The following is an 18,345-nucleotide window of genomic DNA, read 5'->3' on the forward strand; positions in this document are numbered from 1 at the left end:
GTGGTTTGTACTGGTTTGAAGGTTTAGTGAAATATCCTTCTAAACATTGATTATACCTGTAGACATAGAAAATTGGACTCCTCAGCCATTAGTCTATGAATATCTATAGTAAATTTCCAAAGAACTGATGAAGAACAGTTCTTTTCTGATCAAGGAAGAAAAGGTTTTACCAACTAGGACAAACCTCACATTTCACTTCTATTATGGTTTTATCTCTGCAATCCAAATAGAAATGTCTGTTTCTGAGGTTAGAAGAAATGTTTGCCTAAAATAAATTATAAAGCCAGGCAAATAAATTCGTGGCTTGGGCAGAAATTCCCTGTTTTGTACTATACATCCAAACTGAATAATTTCAGAGTTAATAGTGCCCATCTATGGCTGTCTGCAAATGTATTTGCCTATCAGCTGGTTAGGGAAATATTCTGAGGTTTCTCATGAAAAAGAAACACCAGTATTTCCTCAAAAATATAAATGAATTAAAAAATAATGAGGACCAACAAACAGAGCAGAGCTAACATGAAAAGCAATGAATTCAGGATACAGTTCAGTGAACTGGACCCTGGGTTATCATCTCTTGTCTTAAACCTTGAAAATTAAGAAACATCAAAACAACGACTTCTGATAACCCCCTTAAATAAGGCTTAAATTCCTGCAGTGATTCCTTTGCTGAAGTAGCTGCTTTGTGTAACAATGAGCCCTATACAAAGGCTGCCTGGGGCAGGAAGATAGGCAGGATGCAGGCTTATAACTTTGCTGGCCCAGTCAAGACTTTTTATAGCCTTGGGCTACACAGCACCAGTCAATCTGGGGAACTGTTTAACTGACTTTTAGTTATACAATGTTCTTCTCTCTGTGTTTAACTGAAAGCTCTTGGTTACACCAGTTGGCATCATTGTGGTGCTTCTAAAATAACTAGAAAGCTGAAATCAGTGAATCTGTGTTGCAAGTACAAGAGTGGGTGAAGAGAATGAAAACAAAGAAGTGAATTCGAGTTTTTGAGTAATTTTCCTTTTCCTTTTGCTACAGTTGGTGTGATTTCATTGTAAAGCAATGGCCACTGCCACTGACTACTCAGCTGCAGCTCCACAATAAAAGCCCCTGTTTCTCCCCTTGTTCCTCTCCTTCAGCCCTCCACCCTCAAAAATCCCCTCCTGAACCTCATTCTGAAAGCAGAAGGAGCTACACACGTTCTGAACATCCAGTAATTACTAAATACATCTCTATTGTCAAATTAATTTTTGTATAAAACTGAAGTTTTCTTTTGTTTGTGATGTTCCCATGTTTGTGTCTCTCAGAGGTCTGTAGGAACATGATAAATTATATTTTATTAGCATCTTTTCATTACTTCATTGGAAAGCTCACACCAGTATTCATTTTCTGAACACTCTGCAATCAAGGATATGGTACAAGACCACTCAGGAGGGATGGCTTAGGTCTTAGGTTTCTAACTTAAGAGGTTGTAACTCAAACTAAAAATGAGACACCAAAGATAAAATGGAAAAAAATTGGCAACATCTTACAAAAATCCAATACATTGGATTTTTAAAACATATAAACTAATATTTCTGATCTTTAGCAAAACTTTATTGTGTTGCTAAACAGAGCTGTTTTATTTTTGAGAGTAGAAATTTGAAAGGGAAAGAAAGCTGCAATGATCAGGTTCTACTTCCCTTAATTTCAGACCCACCTAAAAATAAAACCTTAGCATGGTGTCACATGAGAGGAGAAAATGCCATCAACCTGCCACAGAAGGCATCCTGGTTTCTGTGGTTCATGGTGAGCATCTTCTGTTCATTGACATAATCAAAAGGCAGTTGGTAACATCAATTGGTCCGAAACCTCCTGCACACTGCCACTTTTTCTGCTTCTTACCTCAAGGGTTTTCTGTGTTGGTTTCAGCTGTAAGTGAAAAAACTGGTTTGGACTTATTCCTGGAGCTGAGTATTTCTTGGTACAATTTATATTAAAAGATTTTTTTCCCCCTTGAACTGTGGTAGGAACAAATAAAATGCAATCAATTCTCTGTCAGAGAAATCTTCATTAAAATAATATTTTCTCTTCAGAAATCTGCCTTTTTTTAAATTTTGTTTTGGTTTTTTGTTTTACCTCTGTTTTTTAAAAGCAGAAGAGGCATCTAGTAGAAACCAAACTGCTTCCTTATGGGAATATATCCAACTCAGTCTTCTGAGTTACTGAGATATCTTCTGGATATCTGAGATACTTCCCCAGAAATCTTAACGTGATATGTACATGGAGGCAGTGTGATCAAAAACACAGCAGTGCAAGTGATTTTTATGGAGTGGTCCCCTCCTCTAAGTGACTACATTGATTAGAAGGAAATAACTCAGTTTTAGAGAGCTTGAATTACATGTCCATGCACACTTAAAAACAGATTTGGTGAGACTACTTGCATAGAAAAGTGTACAACCAATGCAAATCTTTCTTTTTTTCTTCTCAAATAATGATGCATTAATAAAGAGTGTAATGTATTTTTTATATCAAGAAAATTTTCTCTAGTTAAGTGCAGAGCTATTTGAGCTGCAGGCAGCACAAGGAAAGGTGTACAATAATTATGGAAGCAGGTAAGAGATTTCAGAGCTTGCAGGCCTAATGTGTCAGAACTCTGAATAAGAACCTACATTCCAACAACATTTCCTATTGCAAGATTTCCAAGATTCTGATGAGATCTCAGAACAAAAGCTGCTCTGTTCCTCCTGGGGTTTGTGTCAACCAGTTGTCTTATTATTCCTGATACTTTGCCAATTATATTGTAAGCTTGGAGAAAGGGATGAAAAAGCAGCTTTTCTCTTTAAAGAGATTTAAACTTCAAAATCTTGTTACTATGACTGAGCTGCAGAGGGCTGGCTGAAATGCCAGCTATGGAGTACAGCACAGGCACTGCTGGCAACATTTTTACAAGGTTCCCTATAATGGCATTCCTGTGTGATGACCTTAAGGTTATAGATGTTTCCATAAATTATAGATTTAAATTTTTTATGGGTAGGAATTGTAGTACAATAGATGAGATTAGAAACAAATCCAGCATGATGAGCAATCTTTATTTTCTAGATTTCTTCCATTTTCTATCATTTTGAATAGTTGGATTTGCAAATTTATAATTATTTTAAATGTATTTCTGATGCAGATATATTTAATTTGGTTGTCTTGACTGCCTTAAACATTAAAGCAACATAAAGAGGCACAGTCTTTTGTGCATTAACTGTATTCTAAGAAAATGTGCTTTTATACTTCTATCTTTGGCATAGCTTTGTCTTAGTAGAAATGCATTATTTGTATTTGCATTGTATTGTGTGTATAGATAACCTTTAACAGAGGTTTTTGGAGTGACACAGAATAATTTAGATTTTAAACCTAACTTTCACTTAATGAAGTCTTCTATTTTAAAAGTCTTGGGGAATAAAACCCCACTGATTTCTTCCATTTTTAAAATCAATGTTTTAAGCCCCTTCTGACAGCTTTACTAAGATAGAATTGCCACTGAACCATACATAGTGAGTAGTTTTGCATTCAGCTATATTTCCTTAACTAAAATAATAAAAATGCATTTATTATTAATGTTACTAGTCTTGATTCTCTTATAAGATCACAATCTTCAACTAGAAATGATATTTCAAAAGTTCAAATCCTTGCATATCATAGTCTGAACCAACTAGGGAAATTTTGAGTAATTTGGATCTGATATGAGAAAGTCATTCTCAGATTTTCTGCATGTGGGCTTTTAGAATTGTTAGTATTAGTAATTAGTAATTAGTAATTAGTAATTGTTAGTAATTAGTAATTAGTACCTGAAGTATTTTTCAGTGAGAAAGCTATCAAATACAACAAAGGAACTTTCAGTCAGTTTATGAGAATTTTATGAAATATTTTGTTGGTAATATTGTCCAGAATCAGAAATGAAACTGAAAGGTGGATTGTGGGAGAAACAGTCGTGTTGAGTCAGATGTCTTTTTCCCAGGAATTAAACTAAAACCACGCCAAAGATTGGAGCTATGAAGAAAAGTCCTTTGCACCAAGAAAATTCTGTGGGTAGCAGGAGGTTGAACAGTAGCAAGAGGGAGGAGCAGTAACAGAGCTGCAAATACATCCTTTGAATTTGCATCTTATTTTAGGACAATTTTTTTTGCAATAGGAGTTGGTTACTTAACACATATTCTCTCTTGATTTCTAAATTTACATTTACATTTACGCTTACATTTCTATTTACATTTATATCTGTATTTGTACCTACCTACAGCTTCTTTTTCCAGTAGAAACTGTGTTCTTTTCTAATACACATTTTCTATGTGATACAGAGCAAGGTCACTTTTAATTAAGGAGACAGATTCTGACAACTATGCAAATTATTATTTTACTATCTGGTATATCAAATAGCCACAAGAATCAACAAAACTTAAATTAATCCTAGTGGGTTGCCCCACCAATAGTCACAAGGCTGGTGGCAAAATTACATATGTGAGACCATAGAAATATTAAAAGAATTTTAAGGATAGCTGAAGTTTTGATATGCTTTTCAAATTTTTACACTGTTACATAAAATAGTAGAAGGAAGCAAAGAAATTGGTTTATTGGTGCAATAAATTAACCTAAAAGAAAGACTCAGAGGCCATGAGTCTGAATGATGATGTTGGTATTAATGACACAGGAAGGCAGCTCTCCTTGTGTAGCACGGCAAGTTTATAAAATTGAAATGTCATGCTCGTGCTGTATTTCATAGATGGGAGATAAATGGCAGTACATGTCATGAAATATGAGGGGCTAACAGAATCTGGTACAAGCACTTTGTGAAATGATAAAGGTTAAAAAATGTTATCACAGTAGAGAATCTCCATCAACAAATCTAGGGAAAATGAGGTCTTTGCAGAGTTAATTTCATCATGTTGGCCTTATTTTCATACACTACTGAAAATGTATTGTTGAAGACTGGCAGAGGGCATGCTGCAGAAAAAAAAAAGATCAAAGGATAAAAGTTTGTCTTTGAGACCTTATTCAGTGGAGAGTGTGTGTTAAAAGCATTCAACTCGCATGCAGCATTTTATTTGTAGATATCCAAATGTTCTGATGCAGAAAACCATTATCTCTATTCTACAGATGGTGAGATGGGGGCACAGAGAGTTATCTACCAGGGCCATGTTGAAGATTATGAAGTCAGGAGTAGAATTGACAAGATCTCTTTAACTCTGTCTCAGGACAGCACAACAGGTATGGATTTGTATATTCTTAAGCAGCTACACTCACTATCATACCTCACTCTCTCAAAAAAAGTTCAGCTATCTTTTGATTGCACAGCAATGCTCTCTTTCTGCTGTAAATTTTGATAGCATTAATTATATTGGTGCAATTTACTACAGACAATTTTGCTGAAGCAATAAGCCAGGTTGCCATTCCATCAAGTCTAATAGGAGCCTTTAGGGGAATGCTGGTATGGGGTCAAGTAATCCTCCTCCCTCTCCTCCTCCTCTTTTTGTTATTATTATAGTTACTCCTTGTTTAGGTAGTGTCTGCAACGTTCTGGGCAATTTCCCAACATAAAAGAAGGCAATATTTCCTTCCCTAAGAGGTTACATGATAAAAAACAGCCAAAAAGATAAAGAGTAGAAAAGGTCAGAATAGAAGCCATTAGTGGTTTAGCATCTTGTCACGTTTAGTGAGTTTACTGAGTCACTGAATAATCTCCATGAGTCCCTGCCTGGCCATCATCAACTTAAAAGAAGGCTCTTCCCATTTTTACTAATTTGACCTGTTTGTGTGTAGATGAGTGTTACTCATTCTCAAGAAAGTCATCTTTCTGCCCCAGCTGTTGATTTGGGAGGGCACCATGAAAAACCTAATGTTAAAATAGGTTTAGTCATAGAGCTCCTACTGATAGTGAGCCATTCTGCACAGAACTTCTGTAATCTGTACATGCTGGCAGATTGAATGGGGCTATTGTATTAAAAATACAAATCAGTGCACAGGAGCAAAGCTGCACACACAAGCAATTGGTAATAATCCAGTTCATAATAAAATTACAAAAGAAGAACACATTAAAAAGCCAAACATTACAGAGAACAGTAAAAGGACAGATTGTCTAAGGCTTTTAAATCCTCAATTCAAATCAAGTTTAGGTCTGTATCTACCAAATGTTACTGTTTGATTGTTTTTCAAAGGCCTACAATAAAGACATTTACCTGTCTTAATTTGTGTGCTTACAGCTTGAAAATTATGACTGCAATAAAAATCTTGTTTTAGCAGACTTCATAGATGCCCTTAATTTACTTCTGGCAGTGTGGGGACTTGGAAATTCTTAATAAGTCCTTTCTGGGAATTCCACCTGCATAGAGACCTCATCAGATGGTTACTATCCTTACAAGGACTATGTTTAAGTTTAAAAAATATGTGTTTATAAAATGAAAGTGTCAGAAAAGGGCTGAAAACAATGATTACACTTCTGAGCTTGATGGTTTTCAAAATTCAGAACTTGTCCAATTATTTTGATATTATTAATGAACAGAGTTTTGTCTGGGATGATGTTATTTATCCATATTACCTGTCCACATTAAACCACTTGACAATGGTAGAAGTAACTTAATAAGAGCAACCTATTCTTCACACATTTTTCTATTGCTGTATCTTCAGCTGCTATAAAAGATGCTCTTTCTCATCTTGCAACACACATTAGAAGATGGATAGAAACAGAAACAGCACAAAATAAACCTCAGAAAGGAACGGGATGCTTATCATCACAATAATACCCAGATAAAATCTAACAAACACAAAAGATGGGAACAGGGGAAAAAAGATCTTTCTAATTGCTTTACAAGCAGAGTTAGCAAAAGATACCTGAAAATACACCAATTAAAATCTCCAATGCCAGGTCAAAAATACATAAAATTTTAAAGCAATCAGGTAAGAAAAGTGCTAAAGAAAAATTAAGAGGTGAGTGCCAACATTTTCATGATGAGTATATTGCTTGAATCATATTTCTCATGTGAACTAAGTATTTATAGATTTGGAATGCATTTTACAAAGTTAGTGTTTTGCTGAAATTAGTTTCATTTAAACAGTTGTTTCTTATACATTAGCATCTGTGAAAATAAATTGAAAAAAAAATTGCTCTTTTAAAGTATTGTAATTACCTGCAACGGACTACAAGTTTTTGTAGTATCTCACTTGTTATGCAGTTATTGATAAATTCCCTTTTTTTGGGCTTATGTCTAATGGTAAGGTTCCACAAACAATTTATGCAAGGGTTAACTGTAGATTGTCACACACAGAGGTGTTTTCAACTCTTTGGAAACTGGCTGAAAACTAAGTGTTTTCAGTGTTAGTTTTCAGTAGGATCAGTGAGCTGATCTTGTTTATCCTTGGGCTCTATGATCTCTAGAGCCCACACAAGGGAAGTGGTGGGAACACGCAGCTGGAGATAAAAGAAAGTTGGATTGCCCTGTTCAGGAGCAGTGCAGTCTTAGATCAGCTTAAATTGACTGTGAAATCTCACTTTTAGTAGAGAGGGAAATTTGCTGATTTACAGATGAGGGCATTGGCACTGATGTCTGATTTCTTCTTACATGGGTTTAAATTAGCAGTAACTTTATTCAAGTAAGCTTAAAATAGTAGAGAAGTGCTAGGAGTATTTTTTAAACTAGGTAAATTGTTATACCCATCAAAAGGAACAAGTTCATTTCTTCAGTGATATATAAAAAAGCTTTTTATATATTCCATTTGAGCCTTTACAGGCTTCCCATTTTTGCATAGGTTCTAATGGGACTGTGGGACCTGCCCAGACTTACTGCTCCCTTAATAAATTTGCTTAAAAAGTCAGGAATCCAAACATGGAAATATGTGTAGCAGCTTTCCCAATGCCAGGCTGTGGCTCTATCAAAATAGATCTTCTCTTAATGTTGGGTGCCTGTTTGCCTTGGAAATTGGTTGTTGGAGGTGAACATTTCTGTATCTTTGTTTCAATGGATAGATTTACTGACTTGCTGTCAGGTCACAGAGGCACTGAGAGCCTTTAGCAGCCCCCATGGCACCTCTGGGACCCCACCCATGGCACAGGAGCCCATCTCAGCCCCCAGTGCCATCAGCCATCCCCAGTGAGATGCCACAGCCCGGCCCAGCCTGGGCACTGCAGAGCCAGGTCTGCTCTTGTCCCTGCCACACTCTGCTCCTTGCCTCTGTCACACACTTTGGGGGTGCCCTGGGGTGCCCCAGCTGCCCCAGCCTGCCCCACTCCCCCAGGGGAGCTGAGACAGGCCCTGGCTGGTGCTGTCATGCAGTTTTACTGTGGTAAAGCAGGCAGTGGTTTCAGCTCTTCCATGTATTGTAAATCAATACCCATCACAGAAAAAAAAAAGGATATTCTGCTGGTTGTGCCTGGTTTTTGTAATTCTGCTATCTCATGCCTCTTCTGGGGAGATTTGTCTTGTAACAATTTTGCACAGAGCTAAATGTATATTTATTACGTTCATTACATGAATTATTACTGGCCAATCAATTGCTATCTGATACAATTATTTTCTAGCAGAAAAGAAATTAAACTGATAAGTGGGCAATCTTTGTGGTCAGTAAAGTTAAATATTTAATGACATTATTGAAATGTTATTACCATGGTATTGATTTTCTTATTAAAAGTTACAATTGAAAATGTAATTTATACTATTTTGATTGGGTTTCTCTTTAAATCAGAAGTATATTTTTCTACTCTGTCTTAGAAAAGATTTTCCACAACCTTGATATTTCTGGCTGTCTGGCTTGAGTAGTCTGAGATTTCTTTTTGTTGTTAAGTGGAGGAGAGTTCTTTGTCTGTCACTCATCTTTGAAACAGAAGCAACACTTGAGCGAGAGCTTCCCTGTCACCTCCTCGTGTCTCCTTTTGTTTATCTGACACTGTTGTGAGACATTTGGAACCCTCCAGCTCAATATAAAACATTTGTTTGGCAGGTTGGGCCTCCTCATCCTTTGATGGGTAGAGCACATGTGAAGAAGAGTTGTTGGACACATCTGATCTTGTTCTGTGTGCCTGAATCTATAAATTCATCTGATTTAATGACTTAAAACAACTCTCCTCCCGGTCTTGAAAAAGATCAGCTCTAAACTCTGTCTACTGAAAATATTTCCATTTCAGATCAGAGCAAAATAATGAATTGCTGCTTTTTAAGCAATGTTATTAAATACCTAGTACTTCACATTTCTGCTCACTTTCTGTTTTGTGAGTGGTCTTTGCTGGGATTTGAAGCCAGCTGAGAAATGTGCTTTGTGCTGAGCACATGCCCAGGCAGTCCATTCCATTCTAGATACCATAGCAGAAGCAAGTTTTTACTGTTTTCTGTAGTTAATACAAATTAGTTTTGAATTTATACCAAATTCTCTTATCTGGAAGAATACAGAGAGCAATAAAGTAAGAAAGAGCATTTGAGATCAAAAAATTCCACAGTGCATATGTGAACTTTGATATTTCTTCATTTTATGTACGAGAAATGTCACATAAAGCTGCCCAATTAATTTAAAACACCATCAGACTTTTTTTCAATAAAATTTATTTAAATGCACACCTACAAATTAAACTACATTGCTCAGTGCATGGAAAAGTACCTATTCCTATTGTTTTGAGTAGGGAAGTCAAAGCTGGCCTCTTGAAAACCATATTTTTTCCTGCTGTAAAGATTTCCACTTTGCCTGTGTCTGTCTTTCAGGCTGCTTCAGCAGAGCTGCTGTGTCCTAGGCCATGCAGAGCAGTGTTTTGAGAGACTAGGGACACACACCAGTAAATGCTCTGAGAGCTTGTTTGCACATCTGCTAGTTATTGAATTGCTCCATTTGGTCAAGTGATGGACAGGCATGTTTTTATAGTTTGAAGATGCTGGGCTCAAATCCAGCTGGCTTGGGGAAAATAAAAGATACATGATTTTCCTTGGGAATGGCAAAAGGGGGTGTGTTCCCTGTTAGCACAGTCCTGTGTGCCACAGGAGTGCCACTACACCAGGACTCAGACATGAGCCTTCTTACATGAGTTTGTAAAAAAGGATAGTGGGATGTGGGTGTTGGGGTAGAAAAACTGGGTGCAGGTGAAGTTTTCTTGCTACTGAGTGATAAGGCCTACAGTGAGAGGCCCCTGCAAGTGGTCTGAGAGAGCTGTCTGCTGCACACACTGAATTTGCTGTGAAATGAGGTTTGTTTTGACAGTTTGCACATTAGAGAGAGCAAAATAATATTCACAGTGTTTTTAAGATAGCACAGAAGCTGACAGCCACCAGTGGTCTAAGGTAAGTGTGTGTAAGACATGTACATATATGGGGTAAATAATGAACCACACTGTTTGTGCCTGCTTGAGAATAGATAAATCTAGATAGATAAATGGTGCATGTGGTTATCTTAGTGGGTTTGTGTATGTACAAAGGGCTACCCTCAACTATGCAATAGTATTGAATTACAGCTAAGATACTCTTCTTCTTTATGAGAGAAAATCAAACATTTGTATTCAAATAGAATACTCTGTGCAATGACCTAAGATACTTTTAATTACAAATAGATCTGGAATCCACTATCTGTGTACTTGTCAGTATTCCACCAAGACTCTCTGCAGTGGTACAACATTCACCTTTGAGTTACATATTCTGTGCACTTCATGCATACAGATCTTTAGAATTATAAAATCTTGAAATATACATAGTTAGAAAATGCAAAAAGCTTTTTTTTCCCCTCCCTGAAGTGATTGTTAGTAACCTATCATCACAATTAAACATAGAGGATAATAATTGTGTTCCCTTCCTAAACACTTTTAATCCCTTTATGCCAAACCAGGTGAGGCACAGAACATTCTCTGTTAATTCTCACTGGTCCAATCTGGGACACAGATAAGACATATTTGACTGATTCTGTTAACCTTCGCTGTGAAGAGGAAAGAGGAGTCTCAGGAGAAGAATGAGCAAATTGAAATTGCAAATTCAGGAAACAGTATTGCAACTTCAATTACTTGAGTGAGGAAACAAATTGAAGCTCTGTCACAACTTAAGTTGCAAAATGTAAAAACACCAGACATAAGTAAAACAAAACCTGCATGAAATCCATCTATCCATTTTGGTAATGCTTAAGTTTTTCCCCCCTCAAGATTGGAGACTTCTTTATCTTATGGGGAATTGTGTGCAAGAAAGGTTTACAGCACTGTACATATATCAGAGAAGTTTTACAGAAACTGCAGTATCTCTACTAATTGCATTCATTGAAAAATGCAAAGCTAGCATTTACTTGGGATAAACTGAGTTTCACTTAATAGTTACTGAGATATTTTCCAATATATTCATTTGCCTTAATATGGTCTTCAATTTGTTTCACATTTCAAGGTCAATCTGAGCCCTTGTAGCTTTAAAATGATTGCCAGCCTTGAAAATACAGCTTAAAATGTTGTCTTTGGTTTTTAGAGATTTACACATCTGTGTTTTCACTACAGATCTATGTACATGCAGGTACCAGTTTATTCCACACTCCTGCCTTGTGTTTCTTTCCATGCTATTGCATCACCAACACCAGTTCAGTGTTGTCATAGCAAATTTAACAGTAAATAGTGGCAGTAAAGTTTCGTTTGAAGAGTGGGTCTATAATCTCAAAATTAGTATACAAATTTTCAGAATGCAAAATGCTACATTATCTTCAAAGCGTAGACCTAAGCTTGTGGGTCTGCACTTTGCACTTGCATTCTATTTTGTATTCACAAAATATTTATGACAAAGGAAACTTCACTTGCTTTTATTGTAGTTTTTGCCTTTACTTAAAGAGATTTGACATTTCTTGTGAATAGAACAGTTACTAATAACAGTGGCATGTGCTAATGACCTCTGTGTAAGTATTAACTATTACCAGAAACAAAGCATTTGGAAAAAGCTTATGTGGTTTACACTCTTGCCAGGTGAATTAACAGTATTTTACTAGAGTTTCAAATGTTACAACCTTTTTTTATACAGAAACTGCCCATCCTATTATGAGAAAATGTATTCAATAAAGAGGAAGGTTTTTGAAATTCCTGTCTGTTTCAGTTTTCCTTTTCCCATGTGTTGCAATTTAAAAGAATCTATCCACAAGCTAAGACAGAAGTTGGTTCCACAAGAAATGCATGGTCACTGGGGAATGGCTAAACCCACCAGTGGCTTGATGGCCACTCTTTTAACAGGGGATAATGTTTTTTAAGATTCATTGTAATAAAGAAGTCAAGGGAATAAACATGAGAAGTTGGAAGGCAAAAAACCCGAACCAGATTAAAAAGGAACTTCAGAGAAAAAGTCATCTGAGCAAGGTTTGTGGAAAATACCAATGTTGTTTGTGTGGTGAAGTGTTAGAGCAGCTGTGAGCTCTTGCAGATGTTCAACAATGCAGACTTTACCTTCTTAGTCTGAGTGCCTGAGTTCTGCAGAGAAGTATCTTCTGAAGGATATATAGGGTGCAGTTGTATCAATCCTTCCTTCTCTATAGACATAATGGGAATAAGGGTCATTCTCAGAGAGGCAGAGGCAGAAATTACCTTTTGAGTTTAGAGCTCAAGGCTGCGGGGCAAGATCAGAATAAAGGGAAGTTGGTTACAGAACACAAGGATGCAGAGGAGCCCTGAAGCTGGAACACAAAGCAGGTGATTAGGCAGATTACCTAGTCAGGAGTCTAGGTCCAAATAAATTAAATGTGCATGAAATTAAATTTAAAACTTCCATTGTTTCCTGCAGAGTGGAATTAGGAACATTTGAATGTAACTGCTGCAGCCCTGGTGCAGAATAAAACTCCAGCTTTCAGAGATCTGTCTAGATCTAGATTAGGGCTCTGGCAATCACCAGTTGCTCAGATGTATGTCTCTCAATTTGCTTCAGCAGTGTTATCCCTGATTTGCAGAGCTGCACTCCTGTTAGGTGTTAGACTTCTGCACGGGCTTATTCTGTCCCTAAAATGAGCCCTTGGCTCTGCTGTGGGCACATCCCCTCGTCTCTGTAGTGTTTGTGTAGAAATGTGGTCCCAGGAGGTAACAGCAACAGACCAAGTGTAGCTGCTGAGGAACTCGTTGGGTTGCTCTGATGCAAACAGGATATGATATGTTTCTGGATGTGGGCTGTAGAGGCTTTGTGTGAACCTGTGGAACACTCTAGAGCTCAAAAGTGCCAAGAGGCTGGTCCCTAGAGAAGTAAAAATTTCTTTACAATAGAGTGTCAGAGGAGCAGAAGAAAAGTGCCTAATGGAGCAGGGACTCCAGCAGTATTCTGGGAGCTGAGAGGAATTAAATCAAGGTTCAGGAAACCAAAGAATAAAGATATCAAAACCCAGAGCTTTTGAATAGCCTAGTTAAGAGAACCTGAGGGAGTTAGGCATCCTGTCAGTGTTCAGTTTATAGTGGATATATCGTGTTTATGAAAATGTATGCAGATAGATTAGCTCTTTGGAGCACTGCTGGAAAATTGTCAGCAATTCTTTGCTCTGTTTTTCTGTAAACATTTATATTATACCTTCTTTTATATTTTATGCTTCACAATGACTTTTGGCTTTGCCAAATGTATCTCAGAGGAACTTCATTATTTTTGTATTGTTTGTGGTATGAGCATGAACTTTGACTTCCTGCCTTCCAATTTAGTTTGGTGTCTAGCTTTTTGCTGTCTGGGTCACTCATGTTACAGCTGGAGTTTCCTGTTTTCAAACCCATATCAGCCAACCATGTAAACCTGAGGGTCAGCTCGTTTAGAAATGATGCATGATTCCAGTCACTTGTTTACTGAAATAAATTAGATTTACGTAATGAAAGCTGTCAGGTGCTGTATCAATCTTCTGCACTAGTCAAAGTACTTCCTTATTTACAATTCTTGTTTCTTGATGCACAACTCAGCCACACAAAAATGCCTTATTTCACTTGGAGGACAAGTGAAAACTTCTTTCAGACAAATCTGTTCTTGAATTTTGTGAGCCTGATAGAAAAAGTCATTACTAATCAAAGTTTAGAGTATTCTGTGTGTAAAATCTTGAGTGAAATAGTAATCATTTTGGGTCTAATATCATACTCTATATCTGCAAGTAAATATGTCCATCTGTGTATGTGTATTATCTCCTCTATCGGGAAGAGGAAGGGAGAGTGGAGGGACATCCTCAGGTAAACGTGATCCTGAAATCTAGCACTTCCTAGAGAGAGTTTTTTTTAGGAAATAGGAAAGGCTATTTCCTAACTCTAAAAAGAACCCCCTGTAGTTTCTGTAGGATGACTGTGGTGGGTCAGTGTGAGCTTCCCAGATCCATGTCTCCAAAAGTAGAAATGCCAGGTCATTTTAGAGGAAGGGTCCCCACAGGGGGTCATCTGGAGATTTATTCTCTTTGGGCAGTTCTGGGGGTTCTGGAAGGCAAGGCATGTTGCCTCTCTCTTGTCTGTGAGTGCTGGATTTTCTCAAAGTGGTTTGCTGATCATTTCTAAAATATCAGCAGCATTGCCAACCACAAGTATAAGCTTCTCCTCCCTTGCCCATCAGAGAGCCTCCAAAGCATCATGAGATATGCTGAAGTCATGAGAATTTGAAGCTGCCATACTTATGAAGTTCTTTTTATTTGACTTCTTGTTTTTGTGTCTTCAGGATACACCCAAGTCACACTGGCCAGTGTTCCTCCTAGAGGTCACATGGTGGCCCACAGTTACATCAGCTGAGTCTGAACCAAAACACGAAGGTGTAATGTGCAATAAAGTACTGAGAGTTCTGAGCACTGTAGCAGATGAAGTGCAGTCAAAACTGGCTTGCTCTTCTTTTTCTGATTCAGCATGAATTCAGAATAACTTCTACTAAATATGAAGAGTGTTTACTCTGCAGCAAAAGAAAGTACATATTCATCTGGTTTGTATTACTCAATTAACTATGTCCCCGGTAGTGATGACTACTAATTTAAAAATAAAAAACGTTTAGAACATTTTGGTGTTGCCTTTATTTACAATTAAGGATTCTTTGCAGAGCTCTAACAATGTAAATTGGCCCTTAAGCACATTGAAATTTCATTTAAGCTTCAGCAAGATAATAAGAATAGTTTCTACTTATTTTCCTGTCAGTTTAGGGTTTCTGATCACAGCTAAAGATCTGTCTGTATTTGATGAACAGGCCAACCAAGTTTGCATGAGAAAAATGGGTATAGCTTCTTCATAACTGAGATATTCATTGCCAATAGAAAGGGTCTTCTAATCAGTGTACTTGTATTTTTGAAAATCAGTTTGTTGGATAGATGATAATATGATGTGAGTTTCACCTCAGACAAATTCAGATTGTCAAAGCAAATGTTGCACTAAGGTTGTGAGTAGTACTAATGGAAATAACTGGGTCATAGGCAAGCGTGAGAGGAATCAGAATATTAACATTTTTCTTTTACTTGACATTCATAATATATGATTGAGAGCTTTGTGCATATTTGACCAAGCCATTGTCAGCCTCAAATCTGAGTTTTATATTTTTATATTCACAGCTTTTAAGTCCCAGCAATTTTCCTATGAGTCAATTTTGTTTGTGTGAACTATGAAGTTGAACTTTATCTTGTAACTTTAAAAGAAAGTGTACTGGCAGCAGCTGGGGGCTATGGCCCTGTTAACATCCTCCATGAGTGGAAGTGGTGGTGGTTTGTTCTAGGCAGACTCAGGTATTGTGCTCATCCCTGGAGGCCCTTCCCACTGTACATTAAGCCAGATGCTTGGCGTGCTCCTTGGGAGCAAGCATGCACAGTGAATTAATCTGTCAAGCTTTTAATATGCAAATTTATACATATATACACACACACATCCACAGGGAAACACCAAGAGAGGTGCAGGCACACATTGGTATGCACACTGATCTTCCTTTGTTTTAGAGAAAATAAGGTCAGACAAGTGCAACATGGAGAAGGAAGCACATTCTCCTTCTCAAGGGAATTCCTTCTGTAGGCCTGTGTCAGCAATGCAGAATATTCCTGCTCTAGGATGGATGAGTGAGTGTCACCATTACGATCCAGTTCTGAAGGTTCTAAGCAAGAAGCTGTCAAAAACAGCCTTTACCCTAAAGGTGTATAAGATAATTTGTACAACTTGCCAGCAAAGTGGTAAGCACCATATGAATAAAATAAATGGTCTTAATTAAAATTAATGGTCTTAAACTTTATACAGCATTCTGGTGGATGTCAAGGTAGGACATGTTTAATACGTTCATGACAGTCTGTTTCAGGGGATGTACATTGCTATAATTTGAATTGCTGGCACTTCCTGAGGGTCAGCACCTTCATACTCGTGTTCTGCATTGTTATGATCTAGTGGGTGGGTGAGAAAGAGCAGCCTCCCTCCTGGGTGTGAGCATCCTACAGCTGGATCACGTGGGGTGTGTCTATTTTTAGGGCATTCTTTTAAGCTGTGGTGTTTCTGTGTCTGTAGCTCAGTGGTGCAGTTTAGTCTCTGCACTACTGGGGTGCAGAAAGCAGTTTTGTGACTGATGGAAAACAAGCACTGTGCAGATGGCAATACGTAGGATGTGGATACAAGGTGCCTCCTCCAGAGGAATGTGCATCTTCTTTGAGGATGATGTCCCACCAGCTTGCTTTCTGCATGTGGGGTTTTGCTGGTAGCAAGATCATCACAGTGGTGATAGGACTGAGGAATTGAGGGACAGTTACAGTCCAACTTATAAGTAGATGCTGAAGTGTTCCTAGGCCTTTGCCTTTGGAAGGCCTTTTACAGGGAATTTGGTAAATGCTTGTTGGGATCAAAGGGGAGGGTCTGACAGAGTCAGGGTGGTAAGAGCTGGACTGGCCAAAATGTCAGTTTTTAGTGGATAGGACTTGATGAGACTGTAAGTAACAAATCTGTTGTAAGCCATGACAGTAAATGGTGATAGAGCTGGGACCAGTGTAGCATTCAAATGGTTACTTAGGCTGACATCACTGATTAATAAATTGAGTGTCCCTCATCTATTTGTTTGTGACATATATAGTATTCTTCAAAGGTATTCATCAGCATTCCTGCTAGGAATAGTGCTTAATTTAAACTAACCCTGTAATTGATTAATTACATAAAGTGTATCTCGGTTTTCTAGGCTGCTGCAGAACTTGCATTGATGGTAGAATAGCATCAGATTCCCTACCTTCCCTTTAAGTTTGGTACTGTAGAGGTCTCCCATGCAAGATAAGTTTCAGCCCTCACCTAATTAAAGCTCAAATGTGTTAAATCAGACAAGATGTTAAAAAAATTGAGAGCTTCAAGCTGCAGTGGTAATTCCTAATGCTCCTACCTTACTCCAGTAGAAATTATATGTACTCTTAAATTCTCCTTCAGAAACCCTCAGTAGCCTGTAAGAGCTCTCTAATTCTGCCATGAAGATTAATTTGTATCTGTGGTGAATATTTGAAACACTGACTCTTGCTTGTATTTCATCTAGATTAGGCTTCTCCTCTGCTGTGATTTTACCTAATAGTGATGCTGTTTCTCCATCTACCAAATGATAAAAACATGAACTCCAGCAGCTGCAGGAAATGTTCTGTGGTGAATTATTTTCTTTTTGTTTATTTCTGTCTTCAGAGATTACATGTGATAACAAAAATTCTTTAAAAAAACCTTTCCCAATTTCTTGGATAAGACAGATATTTGAAAGGGATAAGAAATGGAAAGTACAATACCAGGAAGCACACAGTTCTGGGTATTGATTTACCCCCACCTTAAATCCAGCATTTCACTACAGACAGCCTGCTGCTGGATGATTTTCTGCTTTAGACAGCTTCTCTACAAACTTCCTCATATTCTGTTCATGCAAGGAGGGAAAACAGCTGGAACTGGTGTGAGTTACTGAGTAGGCAAGTCCCGTGCACTGGAGCCAGAGACTGCCCTGCTCTTAAGCTGGGCTCAAGATTCTGACTCACTTTGTGATCCCAAGCAAATCATTTGACCTTCTTGATCTTGTGCCAGCTCAGATGGAAAATTAGTAAAAAGCAAAGACTGCAGTGGAAACTTGGTTGTGTGACTGAAATGAATAGATGAAACGAGTAAATGTACAGGTGTTTCCCTGCGTTTACCCAACTGATACCAATGGGAGCCACAGCAGGATTTAAACAAAACACAGAAAATAGCACGTTTGGCATTTTTTCTGGCTGGGCAGTCTTTCATAATATGTGGCATTTCACTGGAAACAACCCATTACAAATACATTAAAACAAAGCAGTTCAGTGTGCTGTTACTACCGAGGTGCAATCCACAAGGAATGTGAATTTGATAGCCACAGTAATTTTTCTGCTCTTATGTTTCCCCTTGGCTTTGGTGTGGCATTTGATAGTTCTCACTTCCACTTGTTCTACCTTGAACAGAGGAGCCCCAGAAGTTCAGAAACCACTATGAAAGATTCT

General features: G+C 37.7%; 1 protein-coding gene across 2 annotated transcripts in view; it reads left to right on the forward strand.

The window, feature by feature from the left end:
- The window catches only part of THSD7B (thrombospondin type 1 domain containing 7B), a 484,878-nt gene that overhangs the window by 58,984 nt on the left and 407,549 nt on the right, over window positions 1–18,345 (forward strand). For both annotated transcript variants that reach the window (XR_013774988.1, XM_079311745.1), the window contains exon 3: window positions 5,110–5,220. The gene's annotated coding sequence lies outside the window, so the exon portion shown is untranslated. The remainder of the gene's footprint in view (window positions 1–5,109; window positions 5,221–18,345) is intronic.

This window comes from Erithacus rubecula (genome assembly GCF_903797595.1).
Source record: "Erithacus rubecula genome assembly, chromosome: 8".
NCBI classification, from domain to species: Eukaryota; Metazoa; Chordata; class Aves; order Passeriformes; family Muscicapidae; genus Erithacus; species Erithacus rubecula.